The sequence below is a fragment of the Cnephaeus nilssonii genome (genome assembly GCF_951640355.1).
Source record: "Cnephaeus nilssonii genome assembly, chromosome: 4".
Lineage (NCBI taxonomy): Eukaryota > Metazoa > Chordata > Mammalia > Chiroptera > Vespertilionidae > Cnephaeus > Cnephaeus nilssonii.
This window is the reverse complement of record NC_137075.1, coordinates 55,572,942-55,594,785: the sequence shown is the minus strand read 5'-3', so window position 1 is coordinate 55,594,785 and position 21,844 is coordinate 55,572,942. Positions and strand designations below refer to the sequence as shown.

The 21,844-nt window shown below is 39.7% G+C and overlaps 1 protein-coding gene across 1 annotated transcript in view; it reads right to left on the bottom strand.

The window, feature by feature from the left end:
* Window positions 1–21,844, bottom strand: part of UNC13C (unc-13 homolog C) — a gene marked incomplete at both ends in the record, with an annotated part of 518,328 nt that overhangs the window by 149,068 nt on the left and 347,416 nt on the right. The gene's annotated exons all lie outside the window — the stretch shown is intronic.

Below are 21,844 nucleotides of genomic sequence, written 5' to 3'. Positions count from 1 at the left end.
TGAGAAATGATACCTAGATATCAAATCAGAGAACATGTGCTTGTATGGAAAGGGTATAAACATCAAGGTATATTCTATTTACCATTTTAGAGTTGAGAAGACAAATCTGATTATATGAACCCAGGAACTTAGAAAGAGGACTCCTCATGATGACCAGAGTAGAGGAGTCAACCACACTTATATCTACAATTAAAACAAAGAACTTGTATGCATATATGCATAACCCAGGAAAACAGACAATAGATAGGGTGCTGGAGGCCTGGGACAGGGGGCAGGGGCAGGCTATAAGGGGTCAATGGGAGAAAAAAGGGAAAGTATGTAATACTTTCACCAATAAAGATTTAAAAAATAAAATAAAAAATAAAACATGCTTACAATTGATGAGTTCAATGCCTTGGAAACAAGAGAACTGCATGTTTGAAATACAACTCTTTTGTAACATTCCATTTTATACTAGGAGAAAAGCAAAGAGATGGACATCTGTGTATCACTGATCCCCTTCTATCCCTTAATAGAAGAATCAGGGCCATCAGGAGACATACTTTGGGGAATTAATGGAGTTCATAAGGATTTAGTCACTAACTTTACATAGTTTAGAATTTACTGTGGGATCACAGCTGCTGGTTGGGTGACTGAAAAGCTGATCTGAGTTGGGTCAGTAATGTGGCCTTTTTTGGGGAGGGGGTGTCTATAGTCTTTAAGACTAAATTTTATTAAATGTTTTATTAAGGAACTAAACTGGTGATTACTTACAATTTTCTTTATCCTATTTCCATTTCTGAACTTACCCTGCTAACTAGAGAAATGTAAGGGTTTTCGACAGTCAAAGAATATAAGAGATCTAAGGGCATACTAGTAAGTGTAGTTACTTTCATCGTGTACCCACAATGTAGCAGGGCCTTGAGCTGCTTTGAACTATCTTAGTCAAAAACAGTTTTTAACTTCATGGGTTTTAAAGTTGATTTTAGCTTGGTCGAAGTGGCTCAGTGGTTGAGCATCAACCTATGAACCAGGAGGTCACAGTTAGATTCCTGGTAAGGGGACATGTCTGGGTTGTTGGCTCAATCCCTAGTGGGGGGGGGGGTTGTCCAGTAGGCAGCCAATCAATGATTCTCTCTCATTATTGATGTTTATATATCTCTCTCTCCCTCTTCCTTCCTCTCTGAAATCAATAACTATATATATGTGTGTGTGTGTGTGTGTGTGTGTGTGTGTGTGTGTGTGTGTGTGTGTTTATTTTCATCATTATCCTATGAAATATACAATATGATCTATACTAGACAGATTCTGGAAAAGGAGGTTCATATGCCACACTGTGTTCTGACCACCTGTGTGACCCTCAGAAGTCATTTAATGCTCCTTGTCACCAGTGTCCTTGTTTGCAATAAGACAGAGTTGGGCTAACTTGCTTCCCTCTGATGTGTCTTAAATTCAAACTGGCAATATTCTCCTCATAAAAGCTTCCCTATCACTAACTTCACCCATGGCCTGATTACTGGGAAAATGGCCCAACTCTCATGAAATAGAACATATGGGAACCTAGAAAATAAACAAACTATCCAGATCCAGGGAAGGGAAAGGAAGGGCTATAATGTGAACAATCAAATCAATCATAAATAGACTCAGATTTTATGATAAAAACACCAAATGTTTTGAGAATTACAAGTTTTATAAAATTTGGAGCATCTGTTGAGTGTGTTTCTTTGTAGCTTATGTAATAGATGCAACAACAATATTCAGATGCTGTTGAATATGTATGTCAAGCTGGAAATTAGTTCGTGACTAAAATATCATGAACATAACCAAACAGCTAAAGATGGACATGAATTTCCCCTTTTGGAATTTTCTGGAGACTTGCCAATACAAAAATATAGTTGAGGCTCAGTGGTAACCAATGAGAGCAATTATCCAGGGGAAGCTAATTTTGCAATGGGGGAAAAGCAGGTTTGCTACCAGACCTGCTAAATTGGTGGATGCATATGCACAACAACCAAATACTCTCATTGCAGGCAGCCAACAGACACATGTAAATTCTAAATTTCACAAGCTATTGACTTATAGTGTCTGTGTCTATATTTATAATTAGTAATTTTAAGGAAAATATTTTGCCATATATTTATTGGTTTTAAAGTTTTTCATTGAAACAGATTTTCCCATTCCTTTTCAATTGGTTAACTCCTGTTTGTTCTTGATAGCTCAGCTCAAAAATCACTTCCTTGGGGAACACTTTTCTAAATAGCCTGACAAAATCAAATGCCCCTCTCAAGTGTTCTTAAAATACAATATACTCATCTTTTATAGCAGATATCATAGTTACCTTTACCTAAATACATGTGAATATTTGATCTATACCTATCTCCTTGACAGGATTCTGAGCTCTACAAGGGCAGAGATTCCCTCTTTTTGGTCCCAAGTACCTACCACAATGCCTGACACAGAATAGACATCCTATATAATAAAAGGCTAATATGCAAATGGACCAAACCGTGGAATGACAGGTCACTATGACATGCACTGACCACCAGGGAGCAGATGCTCAACACAGGAGCTGCCCCCTGGTGGTCAGTACGCTCCCACAGGGCGAGTACTGCTCAGCCAGAAGCCAGGCTCACAGCTGGCGAGCTCAGCGGTGGTGGCGGGAGCCTCTCCCACCTCTGCTGCAGGCAGGCGGTAAGGAGAGAGGGGTACTGGACTGCAAGAGCCCTAGATTGCACGAGGGATGTCAGACTGCCGGCTTAGGCCTGATCCCCATGTGCCCTTGGCTGGAATAGAACCTGGGACTCTTTAGTCTGCATTCTGACGCTCTATCCACTGAGCCAAACTGGCTAGGGCTAGCATGTATTTTAAGTAGATGTTTTATGGAATGTGAATCTTATAAAAATGGTGAAACAACAAAAATTAATCAGCTTTAGAATTCAAAATAAATAAAACCAGATGGATGTATATTTTATAGTGCAATTATAACAAGATGAGATAGTGCATTAGACATTTTTCAATATTATAGACAGAGGAGATACATTCTGAGAATTACCATATAAAGACAAAGTATTGAATACCAGGTAGGAAAAAAATCTTGTGATTCAGAGAAGTAAAATTGGCAATGGTGGTCCATGGTAACACAGTTTTCAAGCAAATCAGAGTCTTAAAAAGTATAATTATTCCAGGAAATTTGCTCATGTTATAATGCTTTACGCATTACTTTTCTTAAGTATATAATTTAACAAAACCAAATATTCACCAAAATAAACCTCCAAATCTGGTACTCCATTTGCAATAATTTTGAATGTTCCTCCCTGAATAGTGAGTTAACAAATTACTTTCTTTGTAAGGATAGTGGAAAGCAAAAACATGCTAATGTTACTACTTGGGGTATTGTTATTTCCTGTGCCGGTTTTCTCTAAAGAGAATTTGCCACATGGTTCATGGTATCTGAAATTTCCCATGGGACGAATTGAATCACTAAGTAGGCAAAACCTGTCCCAACCCACGCTCCAAGTGTTCCCTTGGTTACATTAGCTATTGGACATAGTTGCCAAATTCCAAATCCTCTCGGTGGAATAAATGAATGAAAGACCTTCATTACCCAGCAGGCTCATTTCATTCTGTTTCTAAAGTTCCAGAGATAGTATTTAGTGTAGTTTATTAATCTCATGGACTTGCTCTTCCATGTAGTGGAAAGAAAATGTGATTTAAATTCCCATGCAAACAGTATTTATTCAGTTAGTGCAAACTTAAGCAAGATAACTCTTTTAAAAGCACTGACAGAGGAAATATGCTTTGACAAGTCATTTAACCTTTGTATATTTTAATCTCTATTAATTGTGGGGAAGCACGGGACTTGGTTGGAAAGTTTGTAAGGAGAAATCTCTGAAAGGTCAGGGCCCTCTGGGGGAGCTGGCTAAAGGCAGCCTTGACTTTTCCAAACAAGTCTGAGCCTCTGGGTGCTTTACTGGTATCTTTATGTTTAGTCTTTAGACATCCTTGGTTAAAGGACAGTGCAGACACATACGTCTTCTCAAGGATGCTTACCCTGCTGATAGTATCTAATAGTTAATTTTAGTTCAAGCTGTTGTTACAATAAAAGCCTAAGGAGGCAGGTTAATAGGGTTATTTGGTTTCTCAAGCCAAGCAGTCCCTTAGCCCTCTCTTTCACAGAAACATGTGTCAAGAGTAATCATCCATCTGTCGCTCAGGGTCTGCGGGTCAGCCCCAACAATTAATAACATTTAGTACTGATTTACTTCATAGTATATTGGAAAGCTTGATAGGCTAATGAGTATGAGCAAGTAGCACATTATAAAAAATGTCTAAACATCCATGAAAGGCAGAATTTAATAAGAAAGAAGCATGCAAAGACTATTAATAATATAATTTTAATATTTCTCTACATTTTATCACAAGTGATCTAAAAAATTTGGTAACTGATTCCAGTTGGGTTTGGTTATCAACTCCTAACCAAAATGTTGAAGAAATTATCATAACTTAAACAGTAACAAGTATGCCACTGTTATGGGGTTGATATGAGTCTGAGGTTTCACCACAAACCACTCACAGGTAGTTTCTTAATAGGGTAAAGCATATGTGCATGTTTTCTCACAGAGCTCTGGTCTAAAGCATAAAGCAGTGGTTCTCAACCTTTCTAATGCCACGACCCTTTAATACAGTTCCTCATGTTGTGGTGACCCCAACCATAAAATTATTTTCGTTGCTACTTCATAACTGTAATTTTGCTACTGTTATGAATTGTAATGTAAATATCTGTGTTTTCCAATGGTCTTAGGCGACCCTGCTAGCGGTACTCAACCTGTGGGCCACGATCCACAGGTTGAGAACGCTGCTGTAGAGCCTAAGACCATTGGAAAACACAGATATTTACATTACGATTCATTAACAGTAGCAAAATCACAGTTATGAAGTAGCAATGAAAATAATTTTATGGTTGGGGGTCACCACAACATGAGGAACTGTATTAAATGGTTGCGGCATTAAAAAGGTTGAGAACCACTGGTAAAAAGACTTTATGTAGTGTCTTTCACCTTCTCCTTAGGTCACATTTCTATATGTTAGTCATAGGCTATGTGATTGGCATTCATCCCAAAGGAACCAACAGGAGGTCATTCTTTCAATTCTTTCCTTGGAAGGTCTCAAACAAAACAAAACAAAACAAAATCCATGGCAAAAGTACGTTTTCCTAGACTTCTCATTAGAAAATTTTTTTTGAAATCTGATTTCACACCAATTGCATCTCCTTCCCAGAGTTCCTTTGTTGCCAAAACATTTTCACTGGTTGAGTATCAGCAATCTGATACTTAAAATATTCTTAACCAAAATAGTACAAAAAAAGTGATAGATAGTTCTATCTTTGGTTCCATCTATATATCTGCATGCATTGCTGCACTTGTGACTGATTTGATTCTATATAATAAAACTGAATTTACAAGTTCCACAAAGTAGTTTAGATAATGTTCATGTACTACATTAATTCATTTTGTCTTCTTTAATATCTACCAGGGGCAGTATAGCAATTAGCATCTAAGGCCATAATATATTAATATTTTAATTTCCTGTTTAAATTGAGTTTCTCTAAAGAGATTTTAGCACTTCCTTCCTTTTTTTAAATTAAATCTTATTGTTGAAAGCATTACATATGTCTCTCTTTTTCCCCCATTGACTCCTTCTAGCTCGCCCCCATCCCCTGCCCCACACCTTCACTGTGTCCATGGGTTATGCATATATGCATACAAGTTCTTTGGTTGATCTCTTCCCACCCACCCACGCCCCCCCCCAGCATTCCCTCTGAGATTCCAAAGTCTGTTCCAATTACTTTCAATTTGTTATTTCTCTAACTTTTTAAAAAGAAACTGCTGATAAGGAAGAAACATCTAAGCAAGTTTTTTTTTATCACTTCTTATTTATCTTTTAATTTCTTCCTTTATCTTTTCCCAGATGAGGCATGGCTGAAAAATTAATAGCAGTAAAACAAAAGAGGAAAAAATGAAGAGCTTTATACTTTTTATATAAGTGATAATTTACTGCTATAATATTGGTATATGCATACCCATTCCTTTGTTTGCAGAAAATGCCAACTTTATTTTTAATTGCATTCTTGCTACATTTTTCTCCTGGCAATTATGATATACTACAGATTTCCATTTAAAATTCTCTCTTTAAAAACCTTGCACAAGAGATGTGATAGTTGTCCAGGAATGTCTTAGTCTTAAGATAACAAATTTGAAGCTTAAATATAACATCCTATATAATAAAAGGGTAATATGCAAATTGGCCAGGAATGACTGGTCGCTATGATGCACACTGACCACCAGGGGGCAGATGCTCAATGCAGGAGCTGCCCCCTGGTGATCAGTGTGCTTCCATAGGGAGAGCACGGCTCAGTCAGAAGCTAGGCTCACAGATGGCCAGCACAGCTGCAGAGGCGGGAGCCTCTCCCACCTCCATGACAGTGTTAAGTATGTCCAACTAACAGCTTAGGCCTGCTCCCTGCAGGTGGACATCCCCCAAGGGCTCCCAGACTGTGAGAGGGATGTCTGACTGCCACCTTAAGCCCAATCCCCCAGGGAGCTGGCCTAAGCTGGCAGGTGGACATCCCCCGAGGGGTCCCAGACTGCGAGAGGGCGCAGGCCAGGCTGAGGGACTCCCTCCCCCCTAGTGTACAAATTTTCATGCACCAGGGCCTCTAGTTATCATTATAAATACTTTAAAATAAAGAGTTAGGTAACACAAACAGGCCCCAAATTGGCTCACAAGCCCAAATATTATTATAGAATGTATGTATATACTCTGTGAATATGCAATATGTCTAGATATTCTTTTGTGGTATTTAAGGCTTACTGCATAGTATATTTTTAAATTATTCAAAAATTATTGTTTGGATACCTACCATGTTTTTGGAGTGAGGATTCAATTGTAAATAGGATTAGAAGGCTCCAGAAGCCATTCAGTTTATTTTAAAATTTAAGAGTAGTGTTTTTAAACTGCTGGCCTCAACTCATCAGTAGATCATGAAATCAATTCAGTAGATTATAACCAGAATTTAAATATATAAATATAAAATTGAAAAAGTAAGATAAGAAATAAAGTTTCAGAATTTACCATCTCTATTCTTATAAAAAATCCACGTTTCATAAAAGTTTTGTTTTGGTTTTGTGTATACCTGTGTGTATGTGTATATTGCATTATCGTAACAATATACTTTTTACTTTGGATTGTGACCCAAACACTTTCACAAACAACATTATAAAAGAAAGAAAAAAACATTGGTAAACAAGTGAACAACTAACTAGCCTAAATAAAATGATTGTGATATAGCAAGAGTTTGTGGAGAAGGGGGTGTTGTGGAAGTGTAGTGAGGGAAGGGATGGTCAGGAGGGTTATGAAAAGAGGTGACATGTAACTGAGATCTGTAGGATGAGGAAGAAACTGCTACACAGCGTGTAGGATAGAACTTTATAGGTGGAAGGAAGAGCGAGCGTGAATGCCCTAGTGTGGAAACAAATTTGGTCCAGTTGAGAAACAAGGATGAGGGCAGTGTGCCTAGGGAGAAGGAAAGAGAAAGTGATGAAGTTGGAGGGAGGGGTAGAACCTATATATTGCAATATAAGCCATGGGTGAAAAATAAAAAGGATTTTGGTGTATGGAAAGGAAATGTTTTTTAAAACTTTTATAAGTCAAAGGATGTCTTGATCTAATTTATATTTGTACAGACAGTCTGGATGCTATGAGAACAGTGAATTATAGGAAAGCAAAGTAGAAATAGGCGAACTATTTGGGGCTATTACTGCTATCACAGAAAAGGATGTCTGTGGCTAGAACTAGTTGGAGGTAATAGAGCTGGAGAGAAAGATACAAAGCTAGACATGTTTTGGAGATGGAGCAGGTAGCATTTATTTATGAATTTGCATGTGTTGTATGACTGGAGATGGTGGTACAGTAAGAGAAATAAAGGATCAAAGATAATTTCTAAGCACTAAACAAATGGTAGCATCATTTTCTGGGATAGGAAAGGCCACGAGAGGAATAGGGTTTGGGTAAGGATGTTTTAATTCTAGAGGTTAATTTTCAACATGTTTTTCTAACATACACTTTTCACCCATAGCACTTATTAAATTTTATAATTACACACTTATTTGTGTAAGTATTTGCTTATTATACAGTAAAAGTAACCCTAAAGCAGAGTTCATGCCTGTTTTTGATAATTTTGTGTGTTGTATTGAGTCTTGCATGCCTGGCACATAGCAAGCATTCAGGGAGTAGCTATTGAATAGATGACATATATGTGCTGGTATTAATGAACTAGGGGCTCCATGCACAAAATTCGTGCAAGGGGTTTGGCCCCCACTGCCACGGCGGCTGCCTCTGCATTGGCCCCTGCCGCCACGGCAGCTGCCTCGGCCCTTGCAGCCCTGGCTTTGTCCAGAAGGTTGTCAGAAAGACGTCTGGAAGGTTGTTTGGCTGTCTGTTCTAATTAGCATATTACGCTTTTATTATTATAGATACTTAAATGAATACCAATAAATTACTTCCTTTTGGTCATCATCTTTTTTTCAAAGAAATCAAATTTTAGCAGAAGAAAATTTCTATTCACATGATGATGAGCCAAGAAAAATGAAATGTCTATACATAACCTATATGAAGCTAGGATTCACTCATTCACTTGCATCTACCCACCAGACCTTCTAGAGTAGTGGTTCTCAAACTTTAGCACATATGAGATTCATTTGGAGGTCTTGTTAATGCAGGGAGGGATTGTTGACCCTCATTCTCAGAGTTTCTGATTTCGTCTGGAGTGGGGCCTGAGAGTTTGCATTTCTAACATCTTCCCAGGTGATGCTGGTCCAGGAAAAACCAGTTCTCTAGCAAGCCAAGATTCGTAGTCTGGGATTCTTAGATCCCTGGGGAAAAAAAATCTACAACTGGGCTGCAGGGTGTTTATATGTGCATACCTAGATGGATATATGCAGATGTTTTATGTATATGCTTTGTGCATTTTTCTGGTAATAAAGCTTGCATATTTCAGCAGAATCTCAAAGAAGGCCTTCAAATTTTAATTAATGTTAAGATTAGTAGTTCTTAATTATCCTATATAATAAAAGGCCAGTGACTGTAATGGCATAATGACCAGAACGACTGATCGACCAGTCACTATGAGGTGCATTGACCACCCCTCGATCCCTCGCCCGGCCCACAGGCTCTGATCTCCTGGATGGCGAATGGGGAACTATGGGGAACTGGGGTGGGTGGTGGCAGGGTGGGAATGGGGACTGGCGAGAAGATGGAAGGCAGACCTCTTGATCCCTCCCCCCAGCTCGCAGGCTCCGATCGCCTGGATGGAGAACGGGGAAACACGGAGAACCGGGGTGGGTGGCGGCAGTGGGGCAGGACTGGGGACTGGCAAGCAGGCGGAAGATGGCCCTGATTGCAGGCTAGGCCTAGGGACCCTACCCATGCACGATTTCATGTGCTGGGCCTCTAGTGAATATATAATAGAACTCCCTGGGCATTTGCCTCTTCCATTTAATTGTTGTGTGACTTTGAGCAAAACACTTAACCTCTCTTTGCCTCTAGTTCATCTATAAAATGGGGATAATAGTGGTACCAGCCTCATACGCTTGTTTTGAGGTTCAAATAAGTTAATGTTTGCATATAATTTAGAGCAGTACTTAATAAGTGCTCATTAGGTGGTGGCTAAATAAGATTAAAAACCTGGGAGGTTTTTTTTCTTTTTTTTTTTTTCTTTTTTTAAGTCTAGGCTCTAACCCTGGTGATTCTAATGTACAGCCAGAACTGAACACCACTACACACAATAAAGAGAGGACAAGAAATAAATGCTCTTTGTGAGAGTGTGGGGCTACTTTCCTCTCAGGGAACCAGACTTTCTTTCCCAATGAATTTATCTTCATAAAATTTCAAGAGTTGGTTCATGCTGATCCCTTAGGGTTCAGCATCTGCAACCTCACAAGAGACCCCAACCCAGAACTTGCTGTCCATAGAAATATTATATATTTATGTTTTAATTCATGAAATTTTGGGATGATTTGTTACTCAGTGATAGATAACTAATGCGCTATAACCCTAAACCTTATATTTTTTAGACACATGAGCTGACAGTTTTACTTTTGGTATTTTGGTGCTACTACAAATGATCTGCTCATTTTATTCCTTTGTGACCCTTTAAGACTACCTAAGATATTATGAAATAATTAGCTGGTTAAGTGGGCATACCCTGTGAGGGAGAAAGAAAGAGAACCCAGTATCCTGCCTTATATTTTCCTGAGGCTTCAGTCAGAGAGAAAAAAAGTCACAAGACTCTTGAGCTGAACCAAGCTCAACAGTTAGAGGCCACCTATGCTCATGACAACAGGGACCCTGAATTGAGCCCACAAAGAATGTAAATTCTGATACCATCTTATAAAAATGGAGGAAAGCACGGTGTTTCTTTAGGGACACAGGTGGCCTGGTTGCTTATCTGAACCCTTGAATTGTCAGGGTCCATTGGTGTTCTTTATTTCAAAGACAAATAAACAACAGACTTCTGTGAGATAGAACTAGAATTTTTTGTTACAGCCTGAATTTGGGGAAAGAGAAAATGACCATGAAGACTTAATGTGCTACTTATATACTGGTCATGGCAACAATTTAAAATAATTGACTAGGTAATGCTCCATCTCTTGGTTCTAATTCATGTGGTCACTGGGCTTTTAAGAAAATCATTTCCATTTACCTGATATTTTGCTAAAGTTCATCACTGTGGGAAGGTAGCATTACAGACCATTGAACTTAATTTCAGGACACACATGAGGTGTGTTTGGCAAATAGATTCACTTATATTGCTAGCAAGACCACATCCATAGCCTAAGATAATTTAGGCCTGTTTTTGCCATGCGATAACTTTTGAATTGGAAATTTGGGAACCCACAGAAAGTGACTGACCAGTTAATGACATCCTAGTCAGATAACTCATTTCTATAAAAGAAACACAATATAACTCTGGTCAACGTATTTTAATTATATTTTACTGAAATAGATTACAAGGTGAGTTAGTAGATGGTAAAAGTTAAGATGAATAATAGCATTACAAACATTCCTGAATGCCTATTTTTCTTTTCTGTTATTTAGAAGCTGGATATTTAGTCAGCATGTTCTAGATTAATTACACACACAACGTACCCTCTCTGTCTACTCCAGAAATACAAAACAAGTAGTTTTGAGGACTAGGAGAGGGAACTGCCAGAGAGGAGGAAACTGAGAAATGCATTTATTGTTAAGTGTGAAAGGGCTCTAAGCCCCTCATTTAGGTCATTTGAATTAACACTGATGCTTTCCTTCAGAGTAAAGATGAAAGGAGGCAGGAATCCCTTAACATCTGAGAAACAGCATCTTTACAAGGTGAAAAGCAATGGGTAATAGCATTCATTTTTAGTTCCTTTTATGTTTGGCCGCTTTCAGCTCACCATTGTAAGCAGGATTTGTTTGCCATCCCCACTCCTCCAATTCTTAATTTTAATGCGTTTTCTTCCTTATTTTGATTTCATATATTTTGGAAGAGGATAACCAAGATGTCCCAAACATCTTAGTGTATTCAATCTGCTGGGAAGCCCTGAATGTACCAGGGGTTCAAGAGGAAGATAAAGAAGGGGGAAGGGCCTGGTTGGTGTTGCTCAATGGTTGAGTGTTGACCTATGAACCAGGAGGTCATGGTTTCATCCCCAGTCAGGGCACATGCATGGGTTGCGGGCTCTATTACCAGTTGGGGGTGTGCAGGAGGCAGCCAATCAATGATTCTCTCTTGTCATTGATGTTTCTCTCTCTCTCTCCCTCTCCCTTCCTCTCTGAAATCAATAAAATATATTTTTTTTTAAAAAGAAGAGGGGATGAAAGGCTAGAAAGTAGGAAGAAAAAAGCAAAACGAACAGAGGAAAGTGTGGCTGAAGCACTTCTGTAGACCTTGGTCTTGCCCTGGTTTTTGAGATTTAGTCTCACTGATCTCTATTTCCCCCATTAAATGCTGTGGGGATTTAACAGGATGTCTTTAGATGTCAGATTACACAGCTTGACAGCTGACTTTTATTAATCAGTTTTTGAAATTTATTTGATGGCTACAATTTAGCTCTATCTTTTAAAAGTAGAGTTTAACCATATGTTTTGTGTGCTATGCTTGCTATTGTAAAATAGATTATTAAATACTCAAAAGCTTTGGCTAAAGATTGAATCACAAAGGTTTATCTGAGGAAAGGTATCCTGATGAACTGAAGCTTTACTATGTTGTTGTCCACATATCAATGCAGACAATTAAATTGATGAATAATGTACTATAATACAGAATGTAGTGGAAAATCTAGAGGAAGTATTAACATTGTGCTATCCCTGTCTGTCATCAAGATAAAAATCATTCTGGATTATACTAGTACTAGGGGCCTGGTACACGAAATTCATGCACTGGGGGTCAGGGGTCCCTCTCACATACTGGGAGCCCTCAGGGGATGTCCTACTGATGGGGAGCGGGCCTAAGCTGTAGTCTGGCCTCCCTTTGTGGGAGGCAACCGGGCTGATCAGGGGAAGGCACCAGCCCCATCACCCCACTCCTGCATCCACTGCTAGTCACTGCAATCACCAAGGTGTTTTTATCAACATGGACTCCAGTCCCTTCACCAAGAAAAAAATGACAACTTTCTTTAGGCATTTTCAAGATGTGTCTTTCATAGGATATGCATTTCTTTATTTATTTTTTATCCTCACTGAGGATATGTTTCCGTTGACTTTTAGAGAATGTGGAAGAGAAAGGGAAAGACAGAGAGAAACATCAAAGTGAGAGGAACACTTTCATTGGTTGCCTCCTGCATGAGCCTTGATCTGGGCCCTGGCCAGGAAGGAGCCTGCAACCTAGGTACATGCCCTTGATCAGAATCGAACCCAGACCCTGCTGTCTGCAGGCTGAGGCATTATCCACTGAGTCAAACCGGCTAGGGCAGAATATGACATTTCTTAGCCCTCCAGCAACAGACCTTCATTTTTTTCTCCAGAAGTGTCGTGGAAAAACCCTAGATCACCTTTTTGGATTCTTATTACCCAAGTTACTAAGAATATTACCAGTGGCATACAGGAAGCTTAGCCAATGTGCAGTCAGAAAAGGTGTTTCCTCTATAGTTCACACCAATCATGGGCTGGGCCCTGGCCGAAGCTTTAGGCCTGGGCAGGGGCCCTCCAGCTCCCTCTGATCACCGGCTCAATCCTGCCCAGGCCTGCTTAGACTGAAAGCCTCTTGGGCAGGAGCGGAAACCCAGCTCCCTGTGATCAATCACAGGGGTTCCCCTCCTGCCCAGGCCGAAAGCAGACCCCCAGCTCCCTGCCCAAGCGATTGATCACAGGGCATCCACTGGTGCACCAGGCCGAAGCAACCCCCAGCTCCCTGCGATCAATTGCAGGGGGTCTGCTCCGGCACCAGGCTGGAGCAGACACCCAGCTCCCTGCGATTGATTGCAGGGGGCCTGGTGCCGCAGCGGACACCCAGCTCCCTACTATCGATTGCAGGGGGTCCACTCAGGGTGCCTATGTATGCAAATTAACCGCCATCATGGTTGGGTTTATTTGCATACTTGCTCTGATTGGCTGGTGGGCGTGGTTTGGTTTATGGGCATGGCTGGTGGGTGTGGCTTGTGTAGCGGAGTGATGGTTAATTTGCATATTACTCTTTTATTAGAGAGGATAGCTAACCTACACATGTGCATTTATATACACACTAGAGGCCCAGTGCACGAATTCGTGCACCAGTGGGGTCCCTTGGCCTGGCCTGTGGGATCAGGCCAAAACCAGCTCTCTGACATCCCCCAAGGGGTCCCGGATTGCGAGAGGGCACAGGCTAGGCCAAGGGACCCCACAGGTGCATAATCAGGGCTGGAGAGAAATGCAGGAGGTTGGCCAGCTGGAGAGGGACGGGGATAGGGCTCCAAGGCATGTCCGGCCTGTCTCTCTCAGTCCCAATCTGCTGGACCCCAGCAGCAAGCTAACCTACCTGTCCGAGTGTCTGCCTCTTTGTGGTCAGTGCACATCATAGAGAGTGGTTGAGTGGCCTTAGCATATCATTAGCATATTAAACTTTAATTGGTTGAATGACCGACAGGTCAACCAGACACTTAGTATATTAGGCTTTTATTATATAGGATTGTTTTTGTGCACCTTGGATTTTCATTCAATGATTCTTTATTAAGCAAGTACATGTGCCAGGCTTGTGTTAAGAAATGAACATGGTCAATGTGGTCCCTTTTGGCCAAAAAATTCATGTCATATAACTGGGAATGTCACTAGTATTACCACCCATCCCACTTAAAAACAATAAAAACATTTACTCTATAAAACACAGGGGTGGGAAAAAGTAGGTTTACAGTTGTTCCTATGGAAAATAATTCAACACAAAGCATGCTGAACGGTTAAATATGGAAAACATTGTTATGCAAAGTTTCCACAAAATCCTGTTAAAGTCTCACTGATAAGATCAGTAGAATATAAATAAATGGTAAAGCAAGTTATCCACATTGTATAATATTTGACTTTTGTAGTATTATGATACAAAAAAAAGCATTAACTGTTTTAAAATGCATTGAGTTTTGTTCTATTAAACAAATAATAAAGACAATAAAATATGTGGACATTAGCAGAAATTTATATGCTCTTGTTGGAATTTGACTTCGAGGCAAAAAATGAAAAATGACTTGACATAAATGCAATATGTGTTTCTATTTTTCTTTTAAATAGAAGATTAGGCAAAATAAACAATATTTCATACTTTTAAAATGGAGGTTCATTTTCCTCTACGTTACCGAGTACTCCATGGACTTTTCATAACATAAGACTTGTATGCCTGCTTGGCTGGGTCATCAGCACCTTTCCTGCCATTTTTCTCACATTGAGTTAATAAGCTTGGCCTAGTCTATTCCCCTTCTCCCTTTATCTCCTTGAGATTTTTTATTTATCTTCCTTTTCTTTATTACTATTTAATTCTTCTCTCTTTACTTAACTTTTTTAAAAACATTGATAGCCACAATTAATTTGCTCCTTTAACTGTTTTTCTTTTATGATTTTATTCTTTTCCTGGTTTGTTTTCACATGGTTAATGTATCCATAACAGCACCTCCATTTTTTACTTTCACTATAAGAGACATATTTCTGACAGTTAAATGTCTTAAAAAATCATTGCATGTTCCAAACAACAATGGAATATATGCGAATTATATATTCTCCAGATTAGTAGTACTCAAACTTGAGCATTCATCAGAATCATGTTAAAAAAAGATTGCTGGGCCCCAATCTGAACTGGCAGTTTTGGGGTGGGACCCAAGCATTTTCATTCTAACATCTTCCCAGGTGATGCTGCTGCTGCTGGTGGGAACCATATTCTGAGAACCACTGACCTGGTGAATCAGGAAAACTGAAGTACCAGTAAATACATTTTCTTCTTGCCTTTATTTGGGGTTGGGGAAGGCAACTATAAGTGATTTCTCAAATAAACAGTCTCATCTAAATTAATATATTAATCCATAAATCATATTTCAGTTCGTGGGTTGATTCATGTGATCTGCCACTGAAAATTTAAATGCATAGGACTGATCCTTTTTGCAGTAATGAGCATTGAGAATTACTAACCATTGGTATCTGTTTTGTTTTCTTTTTTTTTTAATCCATTAATCTAGACTTGGAATTCTGTATGAAGATATGTTAATAAAAATTAATGGGATGTTATATAAAAGAAGGTAGGGACTAATGAACAGAGTGTGACTGGAAGAGCTATCTCACAATTTCCCAAGGAAGCATAGCTTGTATACTTCATGTAAACTTGTCATCTTTTGTTATAACACCTGAGTAACACATACACATAGAGTCTTTGTGGGTAAATAAAAGGTATTTGGGGGTCCCCCTCTTCCCACATCTATGATTATTAAGCTCTTCTTAAAACTGCTACAACCACATGTGGTGAAAATAATTGTTGGGACTACATACTTAGAAATTTTTTCTCCTTTGCATGAATGATTGCTTCAGGTTTGTGTGATTCTGTTGAATTGCAACTGGAAATTAGAATTTGGGAATGGAACAGATTTGCCTTTTTGTAGACATGGGCTTATATTCATGCAGGCAATCACTGGTTTATAACATTTTCTCTTAAGTGTCAGAGAAAGGGGAAAGAGTAGGGACATTCATAAAAGATGAATAAGAGCTTAGGATATTGTGAGTGATGTATTTTATTTGTGAAGTATAATGCAAGGATAACTGTTATAATAGGATGAATTATGGGAAAATATGAAAGAAGTACTTATTTCTCTCTGAGAATCTCACAAAAAAATTAACACAATAAGTAACATTTGAATTGGACTTTTGAAGAATACATGTCTTTGCTAGGAATGGCAAGTAAGGAAAAGCTTAGGTGAGGTGAGGGGAATAATGCACAGTTTCTTAAGGCAGAAACTTATGTAAAGACTTCAGGGAAACTTTAAATAGTTGGATATAGCTAAAGCATATAGTATGTGTATGGGGAAAATATTAGCACTAGGTCTAAGATCAGGTACAGAAAGGAGAGTAGGTTACAAGTAAGTCCAGGCTATACTAAGAAATGGTCAGGGAGGCATCCACAAAGGAAGAACTTATCATTCAAGGTGGAAATAGGAAAGGTGATATGTCTGATGAAGGTCAGTTGTAAGAAGCTTAGGAAGAAAATTGTTGAGAAAAGTTTATATAGAGCTTATAGTATAGATTTGCTAAATGAATGCTGAAGAGAAAAATAAGTCAATGATGTCTTCCCAATTTTTAGCTCAGGCCATTGGATTAATTGTGATGCTCTATTATTATATCAGGAATGTGAATGTTTGCTAAAGTAGCATGTAACTATCTCTGTGGTATTCTGGTATTCAAAGTAGCTAAATCTTAGCAAATAACTTTAAGGACAGGAAAATGACTTGATTATTAATCATACAGTGTACTAGGGGCCCAGTGCACGAATTTGTGCACCTTGAAAGGAACTGTGGGCCACGAGGCTGAGGTAAGCCCATCCTCCATGCCCCCGCCCAGCCCCTCCTGCTACGGCCCCCGGTCCCCTGTCTGCCAGCAGCTCAGCTCCCTCTGCCACTGCTCCCACATGCTGACAGCGCAGGCCCCACTTGCACCCACTGATGGCATGAAGCCATGGGGCTGGTGACAGCAGGAGATGCGAGTGGTGGCAGCAGGAGCTGGGCTGCTGGCAGACAGGGGACCTAGCAGTGGCTGCTACCCCAATCGCCCCTTAGGAGCAGGGGGAGGTGGAGAAGCCCTCAGGGGTGATTGGGGCCAACAGCCACCACTCACACCCGCTGATGGTGCCGAGCAATCAGGACTGGTGCCGCATCGCAGCAGCAGATGCGAGAGGGGCCATCTCTGGTAGCGGCTGCTGGCCCAGATCACCTCTCAGGAGCAGGGGAAGGTGGAGAAACCCGGAGAGGTGATCAGGGCTGGCAACTGCTGCTCACACCTGCTGATGGCGCCAAGTGATAGGGGCCTGGAGGGACTGCCATGTGAGGGAGCAAAGAATTTTCAGTAACCACCAAAGGCTCGCCCCTATGACAGCGACCAGTGCCCTGCCTTGGACTGGAGTCCCCACTCATCTGCTCCACCATCCCGCCATGGCCGATGCCTGCCATGTTCCACGCACACCCTCTGGTGGTCAGCGCACATCATAGCAACCAGTTGTTTGGTTATTCTGCCATTCAGCCTATTTGCATATTAGCCTTTTATTATATAGTTTAGGATAGAATTTTCTCAGGTATAATACATTACGCCCATTAAAAGCTATTAATACATAAGTATTGTGTTATTTCTTTGAGTAATTCTCTGGATAAGAATAATACTGATTATTCTCAATAGGATGGGGGGGAAAGCCACCTTTCCTCTCTTCTTGGTTAAAAAACACCAGAATTCCTGTTACTCATGGAAGTTTCTGTACCTCTGAGGTATGTTGGAGTAGGGGAGAAAACACCACACAGGTTTAGAACTACTGCTGTAAGGAAAGAAGGCCATGTAGGTCCTTTACAAAGCACAATCAATCTCTGCTCCCTCCATCCACAGTCTTTGAAGTGAATAGACACGTAACTTTAATTAATGTCTGTCATTCTGGTCAAGTTAAGAAAAACTAAAAGTAGTAAACAGGAGAAGAAAGCAATTGGTTGTTTCCAGGGAGGTTTTATTCATTGTAGATATTAGTCAGAATCCAATCTTTTCCACCAAATAATGAGGCTCTACATAAATTGACAACCAGTGATTTATGAGGGTAGACTTGAAAGTCAGCAGAAAATTGCTGATAGGTAGACCAGAAAGATGAGAGGTGTGAGATAAACCAAGTATGAGGTAAACCAGAAAGATGCTAAGTATGAGAATACTCTAAGTGAGGTGAGATAAATTCATGACGCAACAGTCAATTATTTGAGCATAGCCAAGGTAGTCAGTAAGATCAGGAGAGATGTGACCATGCCTCTGTGTGCTCATTGTCTTTGTGGCTACAAGGTCAAGGGCAATGTTCTAAATGCACAGGGTGACCTGAGACCTGTATTTGGATAAAGGGTAATAAAATGAGAGCATCTTTCTTTGAGAGAAGAGCCAAAAAATAAATGTGAGGAGAGTAAAGAACTTTCTGAAAGTATTTAATATGCAAATATTCAAATTAGTAAACCAAAGGAGGATAGCTCATAAAAATTGTGAGGGCAAAGTTGTGCTTATTGGAATGATGAGACCAGAAAAACTTACAAAGGCAGTCTTAGAATCTTCACATACTAGTGAGATCCAACATAACTAAGCAGCGGACAACAGATTGGTGATAAAAAGATAGAATGCCCAGAACTAATACATTATTTTAATAACAGTGTTAAAGCCTCACTGCTACTTGGTGTGTGACACACCAACCAGATGTCTGGGCATCACCTCACATTTTGTTAGAAATGAAGAGAATCACCCCCTACACTCACACACACACACACACACACACACACAGATCTACTCATTCAGAATCTGCCTTCGAACACTAAAGTGCCATTAAAGTTTGAGGAGCACTGATCTGGGAGACTTTACTAATGCCAGTTTAAAGATGATTGTGTTTTACATATTATAATTAATTCTATCTCTGCCTAAGTTAATGAAATAAAACAATCATTTTCAATTAATTTATTTTCAGTGACGTTTGTTCATATATTTAAAATTCATCTGAGAATTTGGCAGATGCCTTTGACACCCCTTTTCCATCACACCTACCCCTAAATGTGGATGCAAATTCAGAATGCAATTTGAAGCTCAGCCACAAACCCCAACTTAAACACCAGTGTTTTAAGGCATCCCAAACACTCTTTTATGGAATTACTAGAGGCCTGGTGCACAACATTCATGCACTGGGGAAGGGGGTCCCTCAGCCCAGCCTGCACCCTCTTGCAGTCTGGGATCCCTCAGGGGATAGCCAGCAGTCGGACATCCCCCAAGGGGCCCTTAGTGCTGCTGTGGAGGCAGGAGAGTCTCCCACCACTACTGTTAGCCCAGCTCCTGGCTGAGCAGCACTCCCCCTGTGGGAGCGTACTGACCACCAGGGGGGCAGTTCCTGCATTGAGCGCCTGCCCCTTGGTGGTCAGTGCATGTCATAGTGACCTGTGGTTCCACTGTTCAGTCTATTTGCATATTAGCCTTTTATTATATAGGATTAATTGGAAACTACCTGAATCCTGTGGACCTAATCCATTGTCTAGTGGTTATCTTGAGGCCCTGCAATATTTGCTTTTAATAGAGACTTTGAAGACAATTATATGTTATACAATCAATGCCCTGGTCAGGAATGTCCTGATTTAAGAATTCCCAGGCAATGAAGTTCTGTGGATACCAAAATGATAAATGAAATACCTGCAGTCAATTGGAAGTGGCAAGTCAACATTTCAGTCACTTGGAGGCATCTAGACATTTTAATGGCATTATAAATTGCCTCCAAGTTCTTGTTTACTAAATTATAATCCTCAAAATTGTCATAATAAATATTCAATAAATACTAGGTTTTATATGAAAGGGAAGGAGGGAGAGGTAGTGAACAGATTCACAAGCATTTGTAAACACTCTCCTAGGAGTTTAAACCTTAAATGACCCCTAAAGGAGACTATTTTGGAACTCTGTCAGGACATTCTTCCCTTACTTAATAACTAGAGGCCCAATGCACAAAATTCGTGCAAGGGGCTCGGCCCTCGCAGCCGCAGCTGCTTGCCTCAGCCCTTGCAACCCTGGCTTCGTCCAGAAGGTCGTCCGGAAGGTCATTTGGCTGTTCAGTCTAATTAGCATATTACACTTTTATTATTATAGATAACAGCAATGGTCTCCTCCCACCAGCACAGTGCTTTAGAGTTTGCAAAGTACATTTAATGTGTCAGGTGATCCTCACATCAACCTGAAAACTCTTATCACCTTTTTATAGGAAAGAAAACTAAAGTTTGGAGAGATTATGCATTAACTGTCCAAGGTTGTGCAGCTCATACATGACGAAGCTTTCTGAAATTGGGTTTTCCAGACTCAGATCTCTGGCTGCCTTCCAACTTGCAATATTACAAATTGTAAGTTTGAACATGGCAAGTGTTCTGGCCTTGTTTCCAAGGTTCTTTGTGTAGAGTTGTCACATTTGCAATTCGAGTCAAATAAACAAGCGCCTATTGAATTTCTATTAAGATTCAATCAACACAAAGATGGCATATATAATCTTTGCACTCAAAAGCCCTCTCATCTGTGTGAGAAGATGCATAAACCATGAACTGCAATCCAAGTTACTCCCTTACATGCCTTCTTGAAAATGTATATAAATAAGCAAATGTAACAACTATTGACTGTATACTTTAAGTAGGTAAGTTATATGGTATATTATTTAAATATCAAATCTGCTATTAAAAAAGTCAAACTAATAATAAAATTGTCTCCAACAAGCTAAGATGATCACAAAATTATTAATTACCGCTGATCTTGGACCTGATTTTTGAAAATACAATCTCTGCATTTTGGGATACTGTTATTGCACAAAATTATTAACCTATAAGCCATAAGCATCTGTTCAAAGTTACAGATGCTTTACTTGTAGCATTTCTAATTTCATTGTTGTCTCAAATACTAAATTTTTGAGTTTTAAATTTCTTAACACAAATATTACACTTATATTTCTCAAATTAACACACAGTTTTATAAGTGAAGGGAACATAAAATACCCAATATTTGCACACTACTACTATATAAGCAAAGATATAAGCCTGCTCAAATGAAACGTGCCCTGGCAAACAGTGCCACCTTGGAATAGTTCCAAGCAATCAATTTTCTCATAAGTGTGGGCAGTAGCCTCCCTGCCCGTTGCCCAGCCCATTGATCCAATGTGAACCCTTCACTTTACAGGTGAGGACGATGAAACACAAAGGTGTTGATTTCTCAGAAGGTTCCCAAGATCACATAACAAAAGATCAAAGTGGAAGTCTCTACCACTGCCCTTTTCACTACTCCATTGAGTTGGAATTACCTGTGAACTTTTTATGCAACAAATAGTTACTGAGTAGCTTCTATTTTCTAGGCTTTGTTCTAGGCAATATAGCTATGTTGGTAAAAATCATAGACAAAATTATACATTGCAGTGAGGAATACTGTTAAGAAATATCAATTGAACAAGCATAAACACACAAACAAATAAATAAATGATAGTAATTCATTGCTATGCAAAGGACTCAACTAAGGTTCCTCCTGGGAATGACGTTTGATTCTGAGGAGGTGGCATGAAGCTGACCCCTACACAGCTGCTGTGAAGGTTGGTGGAAAGAGAAGT